The sequence below is a fragment of the Drosophila mauritiana genome, unplaced genomic scaffold, assembly GCF_004382145.1.
Source record: "Drosophila mauritiana strain mau12 unplaced genomic scaffold, ASM438214v1 U_21, whole genome shotgun sequence".
Taxonomy (NCBI): Eukaryota; Metazoa; Arthropoda; class Insecta; order Diptera; family Drosophilidae; genus Drosophila; species Drosophila mauritiana.
Window position 1 is genome coordinate 52,394 of NW_022881345.1, and position 22,133 is coordinate 74,526.

Here is a 22,133-nt window from a genome sequence, read left to right on the forward strand (position 1 = left end):
AAGCAATATAATAGATATATAGATATATAGATTTTTCACTTTATATAATTCCATGATTTTTATTATATTGAATAAAATTCAATATTTCGCCTTTGGGTAAAATTTTAAATATATAAGTAAAAAAATCCATTCGATTACGGCCATTTTTATATAGCATTCGTAATCCATATTTTCATTTTTAATTTATACTTGTTTTACCAATATAACAAGAATTTCATCTAATTATTGTAATATATATATTTCTATAATTTTATCTTTTTATACATACATATTTCATTATAAAATATCATTTTATTTCCAACATACATAATTATTGTATCCACACATGTACAATTTTTGTTTAACCAATATAAATATTAAGTTAAATCATTTGCATTTTGAAGATAAATTTAAAATTTATCTCTTTTCATATATATCTCTGGTAATATATAACATAAAACCAAGCGCATATGATAATATTTCCACATTTAATATATAATTTTATATTTCTTTCATAAGAATCCATATTTGTATTATACCGTAACGATATAATAATCCAACTATACGGCAGGTAATAAATTAATATTTGCCTGCCTCCAAAAATTAACGATAATATATGGAAACGATTTGTTATTCTATATATAATAGAAACTTGACTTTTGTTTCAACGATATTATCTATAAAGCGTATATTCCTATTATCCGCGGAGCCAAGTCCCGTGTTCTATAGAACTGAGAAACAAATTTGTACGGATAATAATATACTTTATTGTATGTAACCAATATAAACATAATCCGAAATAAATATTTCGAATAATGCGGGAGGTCGGCAACCACTGCCTACCTATAGTAGTTTTTGAACCCGCTGTCCTCAAAGCGGGTATTTTCAATTCCGTTTGCCACCCAACATACGGGCTATTCTCTTATATATTAAGAGATTATAGGAACATTTCATTTTTTTTCCATTATTCATATATAATATGATTATTTTTTCCCTTATACATATAATAATTAATCATTTTCATATGTATATTATTTAATTTACTCATATTATTGCCAAAATCATATGAATACATAAGTTTTGAACAATATGAGAGGTCGGCAACCACTGCCTACCTATAGTAGTTTTTGAACCCTCTGTCGTAATTCCGGTCGTTTACACTACTATACCCTCTCACTATAATGGCTTTTCTCTATAATACTAAGAGAATGTGGGATATTTTCAGCATTTTTTCCCTTATACATATAATAATTAATCATTTTCATATGTATATTATTTAATTTACTCATATTATTGCCAAAATCATATGAATACATAAGTTTTGAACAATATGAGAGGTCGGCAACCACTGCCTACCTATAGTAGTTTTTGAACCCTCTGTCGTAATTCCGGTCGTTTACACTACTATACCCTCTCACTATAATGGCTTTTCTCTATAATACTAAGAGAATGTGGGATATTTTCAGCATTTTTTCCCTTATACATATAATAATTAATCATTTTCATATGTATATTATTTAATTTACTCATATTATTGCCAAAATCATATGAATACATAAGTTTTGAACAATATGAGAGGTCGGCAACCACTGCCTACCTATAGTAGTTTTTGAACCCTCTGTCGTAATTCCGGTCGTTTACACTACTATACCCTCTCACTATAATGGCTTTTCTCTATAATACTAAGAGAATGTGGGATATTTTCAGCATTTTTTCCCTTATACATATAATAATTAATCATTTTCATATGTATATTATTTAATTTACTCATATTATTGCCAAAATCATATGAATACATAAGTTTTGAACAATATGAGAGGTCGGCAACCACTGCCTACCTATAGTAGTTTTTGAACCCTCTGTCGTAATTCCGGTCGTTTACACTACTATACCCTCTCACTATAATGGCTTTTCTCTATAATACTAAGAGAATGTGGGATATTTTCAGCATTTTTTCCCTTATACATATAATAATTAATCATTTTCATATGTATATTATTTAATTTACTCATATTATTGCCAAAATCATATGAATACATAAGTTTTGAACAATATGAGAGGTCGGCAACCACTGCCTACCTATAGTAGTTTTTGAACCCTCTGTCGTAATTCCGGTCGTTTACACTACTATACCCTCTCACTATAATGGCTTTTCTCTATAATACTAAGAGAATGTGGGATATTTTCAGCATTTTTTCCCTTATACATATAATAATTAATCATTTTCATATGTATATTATTTAATTTACTCATATTATTGCCAAAATCATATGAATACATAAGTTTTGAACAATATGAGAGGTCGGCAACCACTGCCTACCTATAGTAGTTTTTGAACCCTCTGTCGTAATTCCGGTCGTTTACACTACTATACCCTCTCACTATAATGGCTTTTCTCTATAATACTAAGAGAATGTGGGAATATTTCAGCATTTTTTCCCCTATACATATAATAATTAATAATTTTCATATGTATATTATTTAATTTACTCATATAATTGCCAAAATCATATGAATACATAAGTTTTGAACAATATGAGAGGTCGGCAACCACTGCCTACCTATAGTAGTTTTTGAACCCTCTGTCGTAATTCCGGTCGTTTACACTACTATACCCTCTCACTATAATGGCTTTTCTCTATAATACTAAGAGAATGTGGGATATTTTCAGCATTTTTTCCCTTATACATATAATAATTAATAATTTTCATATGTATATTATTTAATTTACTCATATAATTGCCAAAATCATATAAATACATAAGTTTTGAACAATATCAGAGGTCAGCAACGGTCTTTCCTCTATAATACTAAGATAATATGGGAATATTTTCAGCATTTTTTCCCTTATACATTTATACATATAATAATTAATCATTTTCATATGTATATTATTTAATTTACTCATATTATTGCCAAAATCATATAAATACATAAGTTTTGAACAATATCAGAGGTCAGCAACGGTCTTTCCTCTATAATACTAAGATAATGTGGGAATATTTCATCATTTTTTCCTTTATACATTTATACATATAATATTTAATCATTTTATATGTATATTATTTAATTTACTCATATAATTGCCAAAATCATATAAATACATAAGTTTTGAACAATATCAGAGGTCGGCAACGGTCTTTCCTCTATAATACTAAGATAATATGGGAATATTTCAGCATTTTTTCCCTTATACATATAATAATTAATCATTTTCATATGTATATTATTTAATTTACTCGTATAATTGCCAAAATCCTATGAAGACATAAGAGAATACAATATGAGAGGTCGGCGCAACCATAATATAGTAGTTGATGACGAGGTGTTTGGCAACTTGATACAATTCTTTAAAAAGTCTTTATATTAATTATATGATAGGGACAATATCATATGCGTCACTAAATTGATCAGTCGCGATCGAACACTCGACGAGTGCAGACGTGCCTGCGGATCGACAGCAAATTGTTAGCAAATTGTTCACAGTTGTAAGTCCCGTTACTTGTGCCCAGCCACTTCGCGTCGCGTGATCTTGTCGCGCGTTTTGATTGGCCCAGCCAACGTACCTAACGGTAGTTCGCACTAACACCATCGCACACCCGAGTGTGCGTGTTATCAGCGCAAAAAACCCAGTGCTCGAAGCAGCGGTATAATTGCAAAGCAGCAGCCACGTGCTGCCTGGCTCACCGGCTTACGGTGCCCAGCCTCCCCCCCCCCCCCCCCTCCTCACTCCTTATCAACTTTGGAGAAGATGGACTGGCAGGCCCCCCCGCGCACCCACAAGCTTGGAACAACACCACGCAAAAAGGCTCTGAGAACACGCAAGAGCAGCTCCAGCAGCGAGGGAAGCACCTCGCATACAGAGCCGGGCGAGATAAAGCGAAAACCGGCAAAGAAAGCACAGGGAGAGGAGCTGGAAGATAAGCCAAGCACTAGCGCAGCTCTGCGCAAGAAGCTCGCCAACAACGCCTTCGCTTTACTCTCGACCGAAGAAGACGAGTACGACCAAGAGAGCTCTGATGACGAACCCGGACCTAAAGACGATTCCAAGCCCAAGACCCCCGAGAAACCAAAGCCCACCCCGAAGACCATCAAGCCACCTCCGATTTTTATCCCCGATGTGACCAACATCTCGGCACTCGTCAAGATGATCACGACTCTTGTAGGCCCGAAGAACAATTTTACCTACAAGACCGTGAATGGCAACAACGTACGTGTCATGATGCCGGACAAAGAGTCCTATACAGCTCTGCGTCTCCAACTTGTGGCCCAAAACAAGAGGCATCGGACTTTCCAGCCGAAAGATGAACGTGCATACAAGGTTGTCATCAAAGGACTCCACCACTCCACCGATCGTGAGGAAATCATTGAAGACCTTCGCAGACAAGGGCACGCTGTTAGAGATCTGCACAATCCCATTGGCAGAAGAACTAAAGAACCGCTGGGAATATTCTTCGCCAACCTGGAGCCTTCCAGCAACAACAAAGACGTCTACCAAGTCAAGCGGATCTGCAGGTCGGTAGTAACCATTGAACCGCCGCAGAAGTTCAACGACGTGCCTCAATGCTTCAGGTGCCAAGGATTCGGTCATACACAGCGTTACTGCTTCCTGGAATACCGATGTGTAAAGTGTGGAGGCCCTCACGAATCGAGGGCATGTGAGAAGAGGGAGGACGACAAAGCGTGCTGCTTCCACTGCCAGGCGGACCATCCTGCGTCTTTCAAGGGATGCCCTGCATACAAAAGGGCCAAAGCACTCGCTGCTCCGAAAACAAGGCCCGTCGCTAATGCTAACAAGGCGCCGCCCGTGGCATCACCAAACGTCACCTCTGGCAGGAGCTACCGAGACGCCCTCAACGGAGTGCACGCAGCACCGCAGAATCCCACAACCCCAGTCCAAACCCAAACAGAAACCCCACACTCCGGTCAGATAGAAGCGATGTTCGCTCGCATGGAAGGAATGATGGAAAGGATGATGGAGCGCATGTTCACCCAGATGACACAGCTGGTGGCCACCATTCTCAACAGCAAGTCATGCAACTAAAGCTCCACCTAGTCGTCTGGAATGCGAACGGCCTGCAGAACAGCAAGGCCATAGTCGAGCACCATCTGAAGACCCACCAGATCGATATCCTACTCGTAGCCGAAACCCACTTCTCCCCCAGATCCCACTTTAATATCAGCGGATATGACCTCATCCATGCAGACCATCCTTCTGGCAGAGCACGCGGTGGAGCAGCCATCCTCATCAGGAGCGGTATTCAATACCTAGAGCTGCCCGCGTTTCAGCAAGACTGGGCACAATGTCCTGTCATCAGGATTGTCAGCCCGCAAGGAGATTTAGACATTGGAGCGGTCTACTTTCCCCCCAGATACCGCATAACAGCATCTCACCTCAGTGAGTTCTTCGAGCATTTTGGGCCCCGCTTCATAGCAGCTGGAGATTATAACGCCAAACATTCTTGGTGGGGATCGCGCGCCAACAACCCCAAAGGGAAAACTCTGTTTGGGTACCTGCAACGCCACCGACTGGACTGCCACTCCACTGGCGAGCCCACTCACTGGCCAACGAATCCCCTCAAGACTCCAGACCTACTGGACTTTGCTGTGTCGAAAGGCATAGGGCATGCGAAGATCAGCTGCACAACAAATGCTGATCTCCTGTCAGACCACTGTGCAATAAACGTGCTAATCAACACGCCAGTCCTCAGGAAAACCCCGCTCAGAAGGCTCACTGGAAAATATACCGACGCCGCCAAGTTCGCGTCCTGGATGCTCTCCACCGTCAATCCGAACCCCATCCTCAACACACCCAGGAACATTGATGAAGCTATCGGGAATCTCACCAGGCAGATGCAAAACGCTGCGGAATTCGCAAGCCCACCGCCACCAAAGACTGCGAGAACACCTAGCAGGGACCTCCACCTCTGGTCCCCGGAAATTGCGGCACTCGTGACTGAGAAGAGGCGTCTCAGGAGAGTTTGGTTCTTGACGCGCAATCCAAGAGACAAAACAGCGCTCAATCACGCCACAAAGGAGTTGAAGGACAAGATCTCCAGCCTACGCCAGGACTCCTTCCTCAGATTCCTCGAGGAACTCTCTCCCGGGGACCCAGACCACAATCTGTGGAACGTCACCCGCCACATTAAACGACCAGCCAAAAAGGTTTCCGCAGTGCGCAAAGCAGATGGATCCTGGTGCCGTTCGGATGCTGAAAGAGCAGAAGCTTTCGCCGAACACCTTTACAACGCCTTCTCTCCGTTCGACTGCTGCACTGCCGAAGAACATGCTGAAACAGCCCGGTTTCTCAATAGCCCAAGCTCTCCCGGTCCCCCGTTGGAACCAGTCGACCCTGAGGAAGTTGCGCAGGAGATTGCTCTACTGAAGAACAACAAATCTCCAGGCCTGGATCGTATAGATGCGGCGGCCCTAAAAATGCTCCCATTCCGCTGCACACAAATGCTGGCCAGCATTTACAACAGCTGCTTCCGGCTAGGGTACTTCCCGGAAGAGTGGAAAAGAGCAGAGGTTATTGTCCTCCTCAAGCCTGGTAAGCCTGAAGCCAATCTCGCCTCCTATCGTCCGATTAGTTTGCTGGCAATCCTCTCCAAAATACTCGAAAGAGTATTTTTGCGCAGAGTATTGCCAGTACTGGATGAGGCTGGTTTGATCCCCGATCACCAGTTTGGCTTCAGGCGCTCCCACGGAACACCAGAGCAATGCCACCGGCTAGTCGAACGGATCCTCGAGGCATTCGAGCAAAAGAAATACTGCTGCGCTGTAATGCTCGACGTGAAGCAGGCATTCGACAGAGTTTGGCATCCTGGACTCCTCCATAAACTCAAATCCTACCTCCCAAGCCCCCATTTTACCCTCCTCAAATCCTACACTGAGGGAAGAGCATTCCAAGTCAGATGCGGAAGTGCAATAAGCCTACCCAGACTGATCAGAGCTGGAGTTCCGCAAGGCAGTGTGCTCGGACCAATACTGTACACCCTTTACACCGCAGACCTTCCCATAATCCCCTCCAGGAACCTAACTATAGCGACTTATGCAGATGACACGGCTTTCCTCGCCTCCTCATCCGACCCACGAGAAGCCTCCGAAACAATCCAAAGGCAAATGGACGCGCTACATCCCTGGCTCAGCAGGTGGAACATCGTAGTGAACGCGGAAAAATCTACCCAAACAACATTTGCACTAAGGAGAGGAGACTGCCCACCGGTCACGCTAAACGGAGTCATCATTCCCAACGCACCCGCACCCAAGTACCTAGGACTTACCCTGGACCGCAGGCTCACTTGGCGTCCCCACATCGTCAGCAAACGCATACAGGCCGATGCGCGTCTGAGGCAGATGCATTGGCTTATTGGGAGAGGGTCCAAGCTAAGGCAGAACCACAAAATCCTGGTGTACAAGGCAATTCTCAAGCCCATCTGGACCTACGGGATACAGCTATGGGGCACGGCAAGCCACACGAATCGCCTGCGTATACAGCGGTTCCAGAATAGGTGCTTGAGAATTGCCTGTAATGCGCATCCCTACCACGAGAATGTCGCCATACATAGGGAACTTGGAATCCCACAAGTCGCTGATGAAATCTCCAGGCTCAGCGAGAGATACCTGAAAAGGCTCGAAAACCACCCTAACCACCTCGCCACCAACCTATTAGACAATAGCCAAACAAGCAGACGTCTCATGAGGAGACACCCTCTCGATCTTCCACAACAATAGACAACTCATATAAAACCCGCCACAAATACATGTACAATAGTATCCCTTAAGCTAATGTTCCCCCGCAAAACCATTTAATTATTGTCCACTAGGACAGATTTTAAATAAATAAACGCACGCTAAAAAAAAAAAAAAAAAAAAAAAAAAAAAAAACTAAATTGATGACGAGGTGTTTGGCAACTTGACACAATTCATTAAAGTCTTTATATTAATTATATGATAGGGACAATATCATATGCGTCACTAAATTGATGACGAGGTATTTGGCAACTTGATACAATTCTTTAAAGTTTTTATATCAAAAATTATATGATAGGGACAATATCATATGCGTCACTAAATTGATGACGAGGTGTTTGGCAACTTGACACAATTCATTAAAGTCTTTATATTAATTATATGATAGAGACAATATCATATGCGTCACTAAATTGATGACGAGGTATTTGGCAACTTGATATAATTCTTTAAAGTCTTTATATCAAAAATTATATGATAGGGACAATATCATATGCGTCACTAAATTGATGACGAGGTGTTTGGCAACTTGACACAATTCATTAAAGTCTTTATATTAATTATATGATAGGGACAATATCATATGCGTCACTAAATTGATGACGAGGTATTTGGCAACTTGATACAATTCTTTAAAGTTTTTATATCAAAAATTATATGATAGGGACAATATCATATGCGTCACTAAATTGATGACGAGGTGTTTGGCAACTTGACACAATTCATTAAAGTCTTTATATTAATTATATGATAGGGACAATATCATATGCGTCACTAAATTGATGACGAGGTATTTGGCAACGTGATAGAATTCTTTAAAGTCTTTATATCAAAAATTATATGATAGGGACAATATCATATGCGTCACTAAATTGATGACGAGGTGTTTGTTTGGCTACAGGAAAAATCATTTATTTATCGAATCATCAAGCAAAGGATAAGCTTCAGTGGATCGCAGTATGGCAGCTGCTCAACCACTTACAACACCTTGCCTGTTACAAAAGTCGTTTACAATTGATTCTAGGCTTTGTCATTGTATTAAATAATGCTTTTATATGTAACTAGCGCGGCATCAGGTGATCGAAGATCCTCCTAATTTACTATGTTACAAATTACATTGGCATCACATCCATTGTCGTTTATAAAATAAATTATAAACTTTAAATGGTTTAGAAGCCATACAATGCAAATTGCCCCTTATTTATCATTGCAGTCCAGCACGGATACGACCTTAGAGGCGTTCAGGCATAATCCAACGGACGTAGCGTCATACCACTGTTCGCTCGAACAAGTATTGTGCCATTGGTCCGTACCTGCGGTTCCTCTCGTACTACGCAGGAATGCTGTCGCAACAACGTTTTGTCATTAGTAGGGTAAAACTAACCTGTCTCACGACGGTCTAAACCCAGCTCACGTTCCCTTGCATGGGTGAACAATCCAACGCTTGGTGAATTTTGCTTCACAATGATAGGAAGAGCCGACATCGAAGGATCAAAAAGCGACGTCGCTATGAACGCTTGGCCGCCACAAGCCAGTTATCCCTATGGTAACTTTTCTGACACCTCTTGTTAAAAACTCTTTAAACCAAAAGGATCGATAGGCCGAGCTTTTGCTGTCCCTGTGTGTACTGAACACCGAGATCAAGTCAGCATTTGCCCTTTTGCTCTATGTGTGGTTTCTGTCCGCACTGAGCTGGCCTTGGGACACCTCCGTTATTATTTGAGAGATGTACCGCCCCAGTCAAACTCCCTACCTGGCAATGTCCTTGAATTGGATCATACCTGAGTAATTGGAGTTATACCAAATTTTCAAATCAAAAATACATAAATGCATCGTTTTATTAAAGAATTTGTTTGCGATTATATAACAAACTCGTGATACTTTGATCAAGAAGCTTGCATCAAAACCCAATACCATAAGATATAATAAATATATCCGTATAATGGCTAGGAAATGATACACGTTCCATTTAATCAAGTAAGTAAGGAAACAATAAGAGTAGTGGTATTTCATTGACGATACCAAACCGAGGTCTAATATCTCCCACTTATTCTACACCTCTTATGTCTCCTTACACTGCCAGATTAGAGTCAAGCTCAAAAGGGTCTTCTTTCCCCGCTAATTATTCCAAGCCCGTTCCCTTGGCTGTGGTTTCGCTAGATAGTAGATAGGGACAACGACGACGACGACTTTTCAGATCTCTCCGAACTTGTTTTACGTGGCGTGTTCCACACTGAAGGGATTACAACCACGACACCCTGAACACCCACAAGTGGTGCATGTATCAACATGGTGTATGTGTCTGGATACGCCAGACAAGCGTCCCGGACTAGAAGCTATAGCTATGTACATAGCGACCACCCCGGTAGCAATTCGAGTACTTGCTTGCCGGGCAAGCACTCCCCCTTGCTGAGGAGCGAGATCTACCTAAAATCTCTACTGATCTCTGGGTCACAGCACCCGAGTTTTGCGCAACTAGCACCGTAACTCAAACGTCGAACACGAAGGCTCTACCCGCGATATGGGTACCAACCACAGCCACCACGATACTCCCACCAGGGGGCCTACCTCAATGTGCAGTCTTGGATAGCTGCACAACCCGTGGTACCGAAAGAGAGGCTCGGTGGGCCTCCTCCTTTTGCTCCGACAAGCAGGGTTAGAGGGACCTATGGCTATATTAGTCGCCTCTTACGACAAGCAATAGCGGACTGTGGAAGTATTCTCGCCCGCTAACCACACGGCGAAGTTGTTGGGCTAAACACCCCTCCTCCTACGGAACACTTCGTCCGCAAACACTGCCAGCCGTTGAGTCCTCTGTTGATCTTCCAGGATTCTATCGAAGGTCCAGTTTTCGCCAAGGCGCTGCACTCCAAGTCCATCGAGGTTCCGCAAATCTGCATATAGGGGGCAAGCGCACAATATGTGCATCCAGTCCTCATATGGATCTCCACAAGCGCAAGCAGTGGTATCGCTGAGGGCTCTCCCTTGCAAAAATGCGTTAAACGACCCGTGACCTGTCAGCAGGTAAGACGTCCTCATCGAGAATCCAAATCTTGGATCCCGATAGGCGAGAGTGACATATGGGATGAATTTATGCGTCACCCGTCCTGGTTCGCTGTCATCATCCCATCTGTTCTGCCAACTCTGCAGTAAGCACTCTTCTAGGCGAGTCTTCCTCTGCTTCCAGCTTAGACACGTAGTGTCCTCGTCATATAGCCAGTCGTTCTCCTCCAGCGGGTATCCACGCTTCAGCTTGTATTTGACCGCTAAAAACTTAGCAGCCAAGTCAAGCGGGGGAGCTCCACCAAGTACCTGCAGTGCCACTGTGGACACTGTTCGGCATACCGAAAGGCATCCAAGCAGGATTAGCCTCTGGCAGGAGGCTAGTCGTCTCCGGGCGGCTACTTGCTCGGCGGTGTCATACCATACCGGGGCACCAAACAGCACACAAGGTGCCATGAGTCCGTCATATATGGTCCGCCTGGCTCGAGGACTGAAGCCCCAGTCGGCTCGAAGCACACGCGCCAATGCTCCAACGACTCCGGTCATCCGCTGGCGAAGCGAAGCTATGTGCGTGAGGAATTTCATTCCTTCACTGACCGTGATGCCAAGGTACCGACAGCTACGCACATACGGAAGGTTCGCTCCAGCAAACCTCACCGTAGGCGCACGTCTCAAGGCACCTTTTAGCAGCATGATTACCGTCTTGCTGGTCGAGACGGCAACGCCAACTTCCGCTCCCCACGCTTCTACGATGGACATCAGCTGTGCTCCTTTTTCCTCTAGCATAGCTCGGGAATTTCCCTCGACGAGAAGCAGCAAGTCATCAGCGTATGCACTCAGCTGGCAATACGGCTGGAGACGCTGAAGCAGTACATCCATCAGAATGTCCCAGATAAATGGGCCACTGATTGACCCCTGCGGGCAGCCTCTAGTTACCGGTACTTCCACAGTACCGGAACTGCTTCGGATCACTGCTCTTCGGCCGGAGAAAAAGCTCTGCCACAAGCCCATCTCCCGGCATCCCAAGTCTGCTAGTCGGCGGAGTGCAGCACTCCATTCGACGTTGTCGAATGCTCCTTTGAAGTCCACGAATGTGCCGAGCACGTATTGCGCCGGGCTGGCACAAACACTGCTCTTCACGTGTCTCCAAGCATCCTCCACACATCGTCCTTGGCGAAATCCAAACTGCCATCTGCAGCCTTCCGGAAGAACTTCTCTCACACGATTCACCATGATGGCCTCGAGCACCTTACCAAAGACTGGCAGCAAGCATATTCCTCTATATGAGGAGGGCTCACACTTGTCCTTATCTGGCCCTTTGAGCAGCGAGACAACTCGTGGGCACTTCCACTCAGCGGGAAAGTATCCTAATCGGATGCATCGGGAAAACAACGATGCTAGGTGCTCGGGTATGGCGCGCCAGACTGCCTTGCAGATAGTGCCATTGATGCCGTCCAAGCCGGGAGAGCGCCTGCTCTTCAACCGGGCAACACATGCATCAACCTCGAATTCTTCGAGGGCCGGTGGGACTTCCTCCGCGATGGCAGTCGGTGCTTCGGACTCCGCAACTGGGAAGAAATTGCGGAGGAGCACTCGTGCACAGTCACCCCAATCAGTGATGAGCTCGCCATTCACGCGGAGGCACCCAATCTCCGTGCACTTTCTGCGGCCTCGGCAAATCTTGTAGACGCGCCCCCATGGGTCGTCGGCATGATCTCCCACGAAGCGTTTCCAGTCATCCATTTTCGCCCTCCCAATGAGCTTCTTGTAGTTTGCTGAGGCCCGCCTCAGCTCGACCACTACACGCTCTATAGCGGCACCGTCATCACGACGCCTTCCATCTTGGAGTAGGCGACGAAGTCTCCGGACTTCGCGCCTTGCAGCGCAGAGGTCGGCAGTCCACCAACGTGCTCTCCTGTTGGGCGATCGAATTGACTTTCTTCCCAGCGCAATATCACATACATTATGTACTATACTGCGCAGGGTCGAAACTTGCTGGTCCAACGGCGACTCTGAGAAGTTTTCCGGAAGTTCGGCTGCTCTACTCACCATTTCCTCCTTGAACAATCGCCAACGTGCATTGGAGAAGTTCCAGGACGGCACAGGAGCTATGCTCTCAACTGCGCGCGCGGTAGTTGGTTCGGCCACAACAGTAATGATGTTGTGGTCACTCAATTCCCACTCGTCCACTCTCCACTCATATGTGGCCCACATAGATGCTGCCTCATTGACGATTGTCACGTCGATATCGCTAGTAGCTCTGTGATTATCGAACGTGTACACCTCTGTTGACTGGTTTAGGGCGGCGACTCTTGCCTCCAGCATCCACTCTGACAGCAGCTCACCCCGTCTGTAGTTAGCTTGCCCCTCGGCATGACGAGAGAGTTTGCTAAGCCACATGGGGGACACTGCATTCGCGTCGAGGCCCAGGATTGCGGGGGTTCTGCTGGCCTGCAGCAGGACCGCATCCATGTACCGGAGGTACGGTTCCAGAGGTGCATCGAACTGGCAGTATGCGGCGCAAAGGAAGATTGAGCCAAAGCTCCCTTTAACGACCAGACATACGCCATAATCCGTGGTGAGGGTCTCCACTGGCATACAGATGGCTTCCTGTTGATCTACTAGGATGGCTGCCTTCCCTCGCCGATCGGTGAAAATTCTCATTCCTTCAGGCAGCACATCCATTCCGTCCCCGCCGAGATACGGCTCCTGCACCAGCGCGAACATAGACTCCGATCTCCTGAGTCGGACTCCGAGCTCGATGGTCGCAGCTCTGCCTCGGCCACAGTTCGCTTGGATGAAGCTAAACATTAATGTCTAGCTTGCACCCTCGCCAGCAACGCCCCGTATATCGGGCACACGTTCGAGAGCATGTAATGTCCCGAGGGTTGCCCTCTGTGACGGCAGTTCCGGCAGTCCACCGGGTTTTGGCACTTTGCCGCGGTGTGGCCTTGTTGCCCGCACTGGCGGCAGACATTGTCCTTCTGCCGGCATTCGCTGACCTTGTGGTCGAAACCCACGCATCTGTGGCAGGCGTATGTGCGGACCTGTGCTCGGCATCGGAATGAGAACCACTTGATGTAGACACGACCTACATCAAGCTTCGCCATCGCGCGGTCGTCTACCTCTAGCGTTACATTTACTGTGGCGCCGTCGGTTACCGACCACGCCTTGGTCACCAGGTGCACGGACTTCTTAAATTGGGACATAGTCATATCGCTGTCGAAGTTATTTCCATGCAGCTCCTGCATGAATTCCTCAGGGCCGATAGCTGTGTCGACGTCATAGACGACGACCTTCGGCTTCTCGGCCGCATTCCGTGCCACATTTAGCCCAACTTCAGCGAACCTCTTTGATGCTACCACCTTCTGCAGCTCTCCAACTGAAGGAGTACGAATGATCGCACCACCACCTCGACGGAGCTCACGTACCTCATGTACTCTGACTCCGAGGGAGGGTGCAACCATCGTTCGCACCTTTTCCGCTATAGCTTTCCCCGATAGCGCAGGGTCGTCGCACTTCACCACCGCTGACCACGTCTCGCGAACCTTGGTGGTCCGCGGGGCAGCGATGGGTGCAACCTGTGGCATCTGGGGAGCATTGGCGGCCGTATTCTTTAACGGATTCGACGACGGCGGCGGCGGTGGCGGCATAGCGAGCCGCGTCTCCAGTTCTCCACACCGGAGCATTAACGCCAGCACCAGCTCATCGTAGCGGCTGATAGCATACGAGAGCTCTTCCGTGTCCACTTCTCCTAGGCTGCGGAAGCTGCTTCTCACCATGCGCTGGGTGGCCGACAGCTCTGCCATCATGGCTGCTTGCCCAGCACGGGCGGCAGCGGTAGCGGCGGTGGCAGTGGTGGCAACAATTTTAGCAGCAGTGGAAACGGCGGAGGCAGCAGTGTGGTCGGCAGCAGGGGCAGCAGTAGGATCAACAGCGGTGGCAGCAGCGTTGGGGGGGGCAGCATCGATGGCAGCGTTTGCCGTAGCCGCCCGGGCGTCCTCCAGCGACGAAAACGCCTCCTCAAGTACACCAACGGGTTCTGGCACTCCATTCGACGCCAGGGCAACCAATTTCGCCTGCGTCGGCGCCGAGCTCTTAGAGGCCAGATGGCTTCTGCGCCTGCCTCGTCTGGATTTCCTCGAGGCACTACATCCGCTCAAGGCACTCGCGCTGCTGTCGCTCTCGGTCGGCATAACTCCGATGGTGGCTCCTCCTACCGTCGACGCCAGCAACCGTATGCTCGTTTGCTCACTGACAAAAGGTAGATGCTCTAGAGCTCCACCTATCGGTAGCGTCTGGTAGCACTAAACTGTCCCTAGACACAAACCCTAGCAGTGACTGCCACCAATAAGCTTTTTGACAGCTGCTCAAAAAGCTTACTCGAAAACTTACTCGTAAGCTCGCCTCGCAGCACGTGCGGAGTGGAAAATTTCCAATAGTTTATTGTTAATATTTCCAAACCGCTTGTTTTTAACACTCGACAATTTTCACTCGACTTCCGCGGAGCACTAAATCACCGATTTAATTACTTTCCAAACAAGGAAACTTAGTTATTCGCAATCTGTACACGAGCGCAACGAAAACACGTCCGTCGTTAATCCATTCATGCGCGTCACTAATTAGATGACGAGGCATTTGGCTACCTTAAGAGAGTCATAGTTACTCCCGCCGTTGACCCGCGCTTACTTGAATTTCTTCACTTTGACATTCAGAGCACTGGGCAGAAATCACATTGTGTCAACACCCGCTAGGGCCATCACAATGCTTTGTTTTAATTAGACAGTCGGATTCCCCAAGTCCGTGCCAGTTCTGAATTGATTGTTAATTGATAATCGTTATAATTGATAAGAACTAATTGGTTTAACCCAAATAGTATTCTTAAAAATTTTAGCAAGAAAGTTCCACAATTGGCTACGTAACTAAACTATCCGGGGAACAAGTAACTAACATAAATGCTAGAAACTCTATTTACCCAGAACGAGCACATAAACCATGTTATTGTTTCCCAATCAAGCCCGACTATCTCAATCTTCAGAGCCAATCCTTATCCCGAAGTTACGGATCTAATTTGCCGACTTCCCTTACCTACATTATTCTATCGACTAGAGACTCTTCACCTTGGAGACCAGCTGCGGATATTGGTACGGCCTGTTGAGAAGTTTGCGTGTCCCCACCATAAATTTTCAAGGTCCGAGGAGAAAATATCGACACAACAGTATATGTCATGCTCTTCTAGCCCATCTACCATATCTCTCTGCGAAAGACTTCCATGGTAGTACGGCTATAAAACAGAAAAGAAAACTCTTCCGATATCTCTCGACGGCTTCTTTATGGTCGTTCCTGTTGCCAGGATGAGCACGAGGCCCATATTTAATAACAAACGGATACTCAACAGGTTACGGAATTGGAACCGTATTCCCTTTCGTTCAAAATTATTCAAGTGTATTATATTCGCTTTGTTTATATAGTTAGGCATTTTTGTTTTACTTGAAAATTTTCGGCTTTCGCCTTGAACTTAGGACCGACTAACTCGTGATCAACCACTGTTCACACGAAACCCTTCTCCACTTCAGTCCTCCAAGGTCTCATTCGATTATTTGCTACTACCACCAAGATCTGTACCAATGGCAGCTCCATGCAGGCTTACGCCAAACACTTCTACGCATACCATTGTACCTTCCTACTCACTAAAGTTTCAAAATTTATATCACAAGTAATATAAATCATCTACTTTAGCGGTAATGTATAGGTATACAACTTAAGCGCCATCCATTTTAAGGGCTAGTTGCTTCGGCAGGTGAGTTGTTACACACTCCTTAGCGGATTTCGACTTCCATGATCACCGTCCTGCTGTTTTAAGCAACCAACGCCTTTCATGGTATCTGCATGAGTTGTTAATTTGGGCACCGTAACATTACGTTTGGTTCATCCCACAGCGCCAGTTCTGCTTACCAAAAGTGGCCCACTGGGCACATTATATCATAACCTTGAACTTCATATCAAGAAAGTTAAGGTTCTTACCCATTTAAAGTTTGAGAATAGGTTAAGATCGTTTCGACCCTAAGGCCTCTAATCATTCGCTTTACCAGATAAGATTATTTTATATAATATTAAAATGCACCAGCTATCCTGAGGGAAACTTCGGAAGGAACCAGCTACTAGATGGTTCGATTGGTCTTTCGCCCCTATACTCAATTCTGACAATCGATTTGCACGTCAGAACTGTTTCGGTCTTCCATCAGGGTTTCCCCTGACTTCAACCTGATCAAGTATAGTTCACCATCTTTCGGGTCACAGCATATATGCTCAAGGTACGTTCCAGTTAGAGGCATAAATAATATAAATATACATTATACATAACTATATAGAACGCCCCGGGATTGTGTTAATTAGCTATAAATAGCTAAAAAACTAATCCCATTATTAGTCAAGTTAATTACGCTATTAGGTTTACATCCCAATAACTTGCACATATGTTAGACTCCTTGGTCCGTGTTTCAAGACGGGTCCCGAAGGTATCCTGAATCTTTCGCATTGTTAATCATACAAGAGCATATAATAAACACAAAAATCAATGATAATTATGCCATTATATAATTCCGAAAAATTAACGCTCTGTAATAATATAAATCTATCAGCACTTTATCAAATTAATAACATTTATTCTGTGTTAAAATGCAAGCAATTTAATTGGAATAAACTATAAGTTATATTTTATGATAAATTTGGGATATGCTAATAGATTACAATGTCCTTATATGGAAAAAATGCACATTATTCTTAATAATATTATTTAAATATTACAATTTTAATGATGAATTTTCCATAACGGATATTCAGGTTCATCGGGCTTAACCTCTAAGCAGTTTCACGTACTGTTTAACTCTCTATTCAGAGTTCTTTTCAACTTTCCCTCACGGTACTTGTTTACTATCGGTCTCATGGTTATATTTAGTTTTAGATGGAGTTTACCACCCACTTAGTGCTGCACTATCAAGCAACACGACTCTTTGGAAACATCATCTAGTAATCATTAACGTTATACGGGCCTGGCACCCTCTATGGGTAAATGGCCTCATTTAAGAAGGACTTAAATCATTAATTTCTCATACTAGAATATTGACGCTCCATACACTGCATCTCACATTTGCCATATAGACAAAGTGACTTAGTGCTGAACTGTTTTCTTTTCGCTCGCCGCTACTAAGAAAATCCTTGTTAGTTTCTTTTCCTCCCCTAATTAATATGCTTAAATTCAGGGGGTAGTCCCATATGAGTTGAGGTTGTATATATAACTATTTTTTGCCATAAATTCTTTATATATAAATGATAAAACAATCAATTAAATTCGTTATAAATAGTTCCAATAGTTCTTGTAAGCAAAGTTATTTTTTATCCATTTAACGAACCAACGAAGAATAATAACAAAACCAAGATTTTTCTTTTTCCGAATCATTAATAAGAGACAATTCTAGATGAAAAATATTTCAATTTTTTATGCTAGACATTTCTCAGTATTATTTGATTGAAAAAGAAAATATTTCTCTTCGTTTTTCACATTCAAATGTGAGATAATGTTTTTCATTTCTTTTTTAATATTATGAATAAAATCATTATTTAATCCAATAATATACCATATGCTTATAAAAAATTTATAAACAACTTAATTAGCATAGTCTTACAACCCTCAACCATATGTAGTCCAAGCAGCACTATAAAATTAATTAAAGTACATAACAGCATGGACTGCGATATGCGTTCAAAATGTCGATGTTCATGTGTCCTGCAGTTCACACGATGACGCACAGTTTGCTGCGTTCTTCATCGACCCATGAGCCGAGTGATCCACCGCTTAGAGTTTTATAATTCATTTTTATATAATATCAATATTGTTTTTATTGAAAGAAATTAAAAATACACCATTTTACTGGCATATATCAATTCCTTCAATAAATTTATTTTTATACCTAAAAATAAATGTTGCGATATGTCTTAGTTTCATATAAGCATTATGTATCATAAAAATCTGGTTATGGTTTGCTATTTTGGGTGACACATACTGCAAAATTTATATAAAACATTAACCTGATGGATGACAGGTACAAACATTGTATATTTTAGGTTGTTGCATTAGCCAACGTATGCTCATAACATAGATGAACAATACATATTCGCAACGCGTGTATATTATGGTCCATATACACACACACTTATTTTGAATACCACATTCAAAATTATTTTAATTTTAATTCGACTTCTACTTTCAAATTTTGTTCAGTTTCTTCGATTTCCATTTTCGAGAATTTGTTTTTATAGGAAACGCCATTGTTGTAGTAGGTACTGCCACAAATACGCACAACAACATTAATAATGTTAAAGTCTTTTTATGAGGTTGCCAAGCCCCACATATAAAATAAAAGCCATCTTCATTTTATTTTGACTTTAACTTTTGATTCCGTGGAATCATTTTGTAATATTTTTATTTTGGTAAATTGTATTTATTTGTATTATAACAAATGTTTATTAACGATAAGGATATTATACAATAATGATCCTTCCGCAGGTTCACCTACGGAAACCTTGTTACGACTTTTACTTCCTCTAAATAATCAAGTTCGGTCAACTTTTGCGAAACAACCGTAACACGCAAGGCGTCACAGTGATCACGTCCGGAGACCTCACTAAATAATTCAATCGGTAGTAGCGACGGGCGGTGTGTACAAAGGGCAGGGACGTAATCAATGCGAGTTAATGACTCACACTTACTGGGAATTCCAAGTTCATGTGAACAGTTTCAGTTCACAATCCCAAGCATGAAAGTGGTTCAGCGGTTTACCCGGACCTCTCGGTCTAGGAAATACACGTTGATACTTTCATTGTAGCGCGCGTGCAGCCCAGGACATCTAAGGGCATCACAGACCTGTTATTGCTCAATCTCATTATTGCTAGACGCAATTTGTCCATTTAAGAAGCTAGTGTCCTTATAATGGGACAAACCAACAGGTACGGCTCCACTTACATAAACACATTCAAACACAATAAACATTTTACTGCCACCATGAATGAAGGCTACATAAGCTTCAGCACCATAATCCTGAAGATATCTATTTAATATATTTGAGTCTCGTTCGTTATCGGAATTAACCAGACAAATCACTCCACGAACTAAGAACGGCCATGCACCACCACCCATAGATTCGAGAAAGAGCTATCAATCTGTCTTACACACTTATGTTCGGACCTGGTAAGTTTTCCCGTGTTGAGTCAAATTAAGCCGCAGGCTCCACTCCTGGTGGTGCCCTTCCGTCAATTCCTTTAAGTTTCAGCTTTGCAACCATACTTCCCCGGAGCCCAAAAGCTTTGGTTTCCCGGGAAGCGACTGAGAGAGCCATAAAAGTAGCTACACCCAATTGCTAGCTGGCATCGTTTATGGTTAGAACTAGGGCGGTATCTGATCGCCTTCGAACCTCTAACTTTCGTTCTTGATTAATGAAAACATCTTTGGCAAATGCTTTCGCTTAAGTTAGTCTTACGACGGTCCAAGAATTTCACCTCTCGCGTCGTAATACTAATGCCCCCAAACTGCTTCTATTAATCATTACCTCTTGATCTGAAAAACCAATGAAAGCAGAACAGAGGTCTTATTTCATTATCCCATGCACAGAATATTCAGGCATTTGAAGCCTGCTTTAAGCACTCTAATTTGTTCAAAGTAATAGTACCGGCCCACAATAACACTCGTTTAAGAGCACTAGTGCAGGTTTTTAAATAGGAGGAACATATGAAAAAATACAAGTATTTAATCACATATAAGAACTCCACCGGTAATACGCTTACATACATAAAGGTATAGTACTAACCACAATTGTAAGTTGTACTACCCGTATGAAGCACAAGTTCAACTACGAACGTTTTAACCGCAACAACTTTAATATACGCTATTGGAGCTGGAATTACCGCGGCTGCTGGCACCAGACTTGCCCTCCAATTGGTCCTTGTTAAAGGATTTAAAGTGTACTCATTCCAATTACAGGGCCTCGGATATGAGTCCTGTATTGTTATTTTTCGTCACTACCTCCCCGAGCTGGGAGTGGGTAATTTACGCGCCTGCTGCCTTCCTTAGATGTGGTAGCCGTTTCTCAGGCTCCCTCTCCGGAATCGAACCCTGATTCCCCGTTACCCGTTGCAACCATGGTAGTCCTAGATACTACCATCAAAGTTGATAGGGCAGACATTTGAAAGATCTGTCGTCGGTACAAGACCATACGATCTGCATGTTATCTAGAGTTCAACCAATATAACGATCTTGCGATCGCTTGGTTTTAGCCTAATAAAAGCACATGTCCCATAAGGTTCATGTTTTAATTGCATGTATTAGCTCTAGAATTACCACAGTTATCCAAGTAACTGTTAACGATCTAAGGAACCATAACTGATATAATGAGCCTTTTGCGGTTTCACTTTTAATTCGTGTGTACTTAGACATGCATGGCTTAATCTTTGAGACAAGCATATAACTACTGGCAGGATCAACCAGAATATGTTTTTCCTTATATTCCATTCATATATTTTGAATCGAAATAAGCAATATAATAGATATATAGATATATAGATTTTTCACTTTATATATTCCATGATTTTATTATATTGAATAAATTCAATATTTCGCCTTTGGGTAAAATTTTAAATATATAAGTAAAAAATCCATTCGATTACGGCCATTTTATATAGCATTCGTAATCATATTTTCATTTTTAATTTATACTTGTTTTACCAATATAACAAGAATTTCATCTAATTATTGTAATATATATATTTCTATAATTTATCTTTTTATACATACATATTTCATTATAAAATATCATTTTATTTCAACATACATAATTATTGTATCCACACATGTACAATTTTTGTTTAACCATATAAAATATTAAGTTAAATCATTTGCATTTTGAAGATAAATTTAAAATTTATCTCTTTTCATATATATCTCTGGTAATATATAACATAAAACCAGCGCATATTATAATATTTACCACATTTAATATATAATTTTATATTTCTTTCATAAGAATCCATATTTGTATTATACCGTAACGATATAATAATCCAACTATACGGCAGGTAATAATTAATATTTGCCTGCCTCCAAAAATTAACGATAATATATGGAAACGATTTGTTATTCTATATATAATAGAAACTTGACTTTTGTTTCAACGATATTATCTATAAAGCGTATATTCCTATTATCCGCGGAGCCAAGTCCCGTGTTCTATAGAACTGAGAAACAAATTTGTACGGATAATAATATACTTTATTGTATGTAACCAATATAAACATAATCCGAAATAAATATTTCGAATAATGCGGGAGGTCGGCAACCACTGCCTACC

At 42.9% G+C, this 22,133-nt stretch overlaps 2 non-coding genes and 1 pseudogene across 2 annotated transcripts; all 3 read right to left on the bottom strand.

The window, feature by feature from the left end:
• Positions 1-8,649: 8,649 nt before the first annotated feature.
• LOC117149423 lies at positions 8,650-18,023 on the bottom strand (annotated as a pseudogene).
• Positions 18,024-18,418: 395 nt separating this feature from the next.
• On the bottom strand, positions 18,419-18,597 carry LOC117149428. Its single transcript, XR_004460291.1, has one exon. It is a non-coding gene; the product is annotated as a 5.8S ribosomal RNA (ribosomal RNA).
• A 686-nt stretch (positions 18,598-19,283) lies between these two features.
• LOC117149418 lies at positions 19,284-21,277 on the bottom strand. Its single transcript, XR_004460285.1, has one exon. It is a non-coding gene; the product is annotated as a small subunit ribosomal RNA (ribosomal RNA).
• Positions 21,278-22,133: the final 856 nt, after the last annotated feature.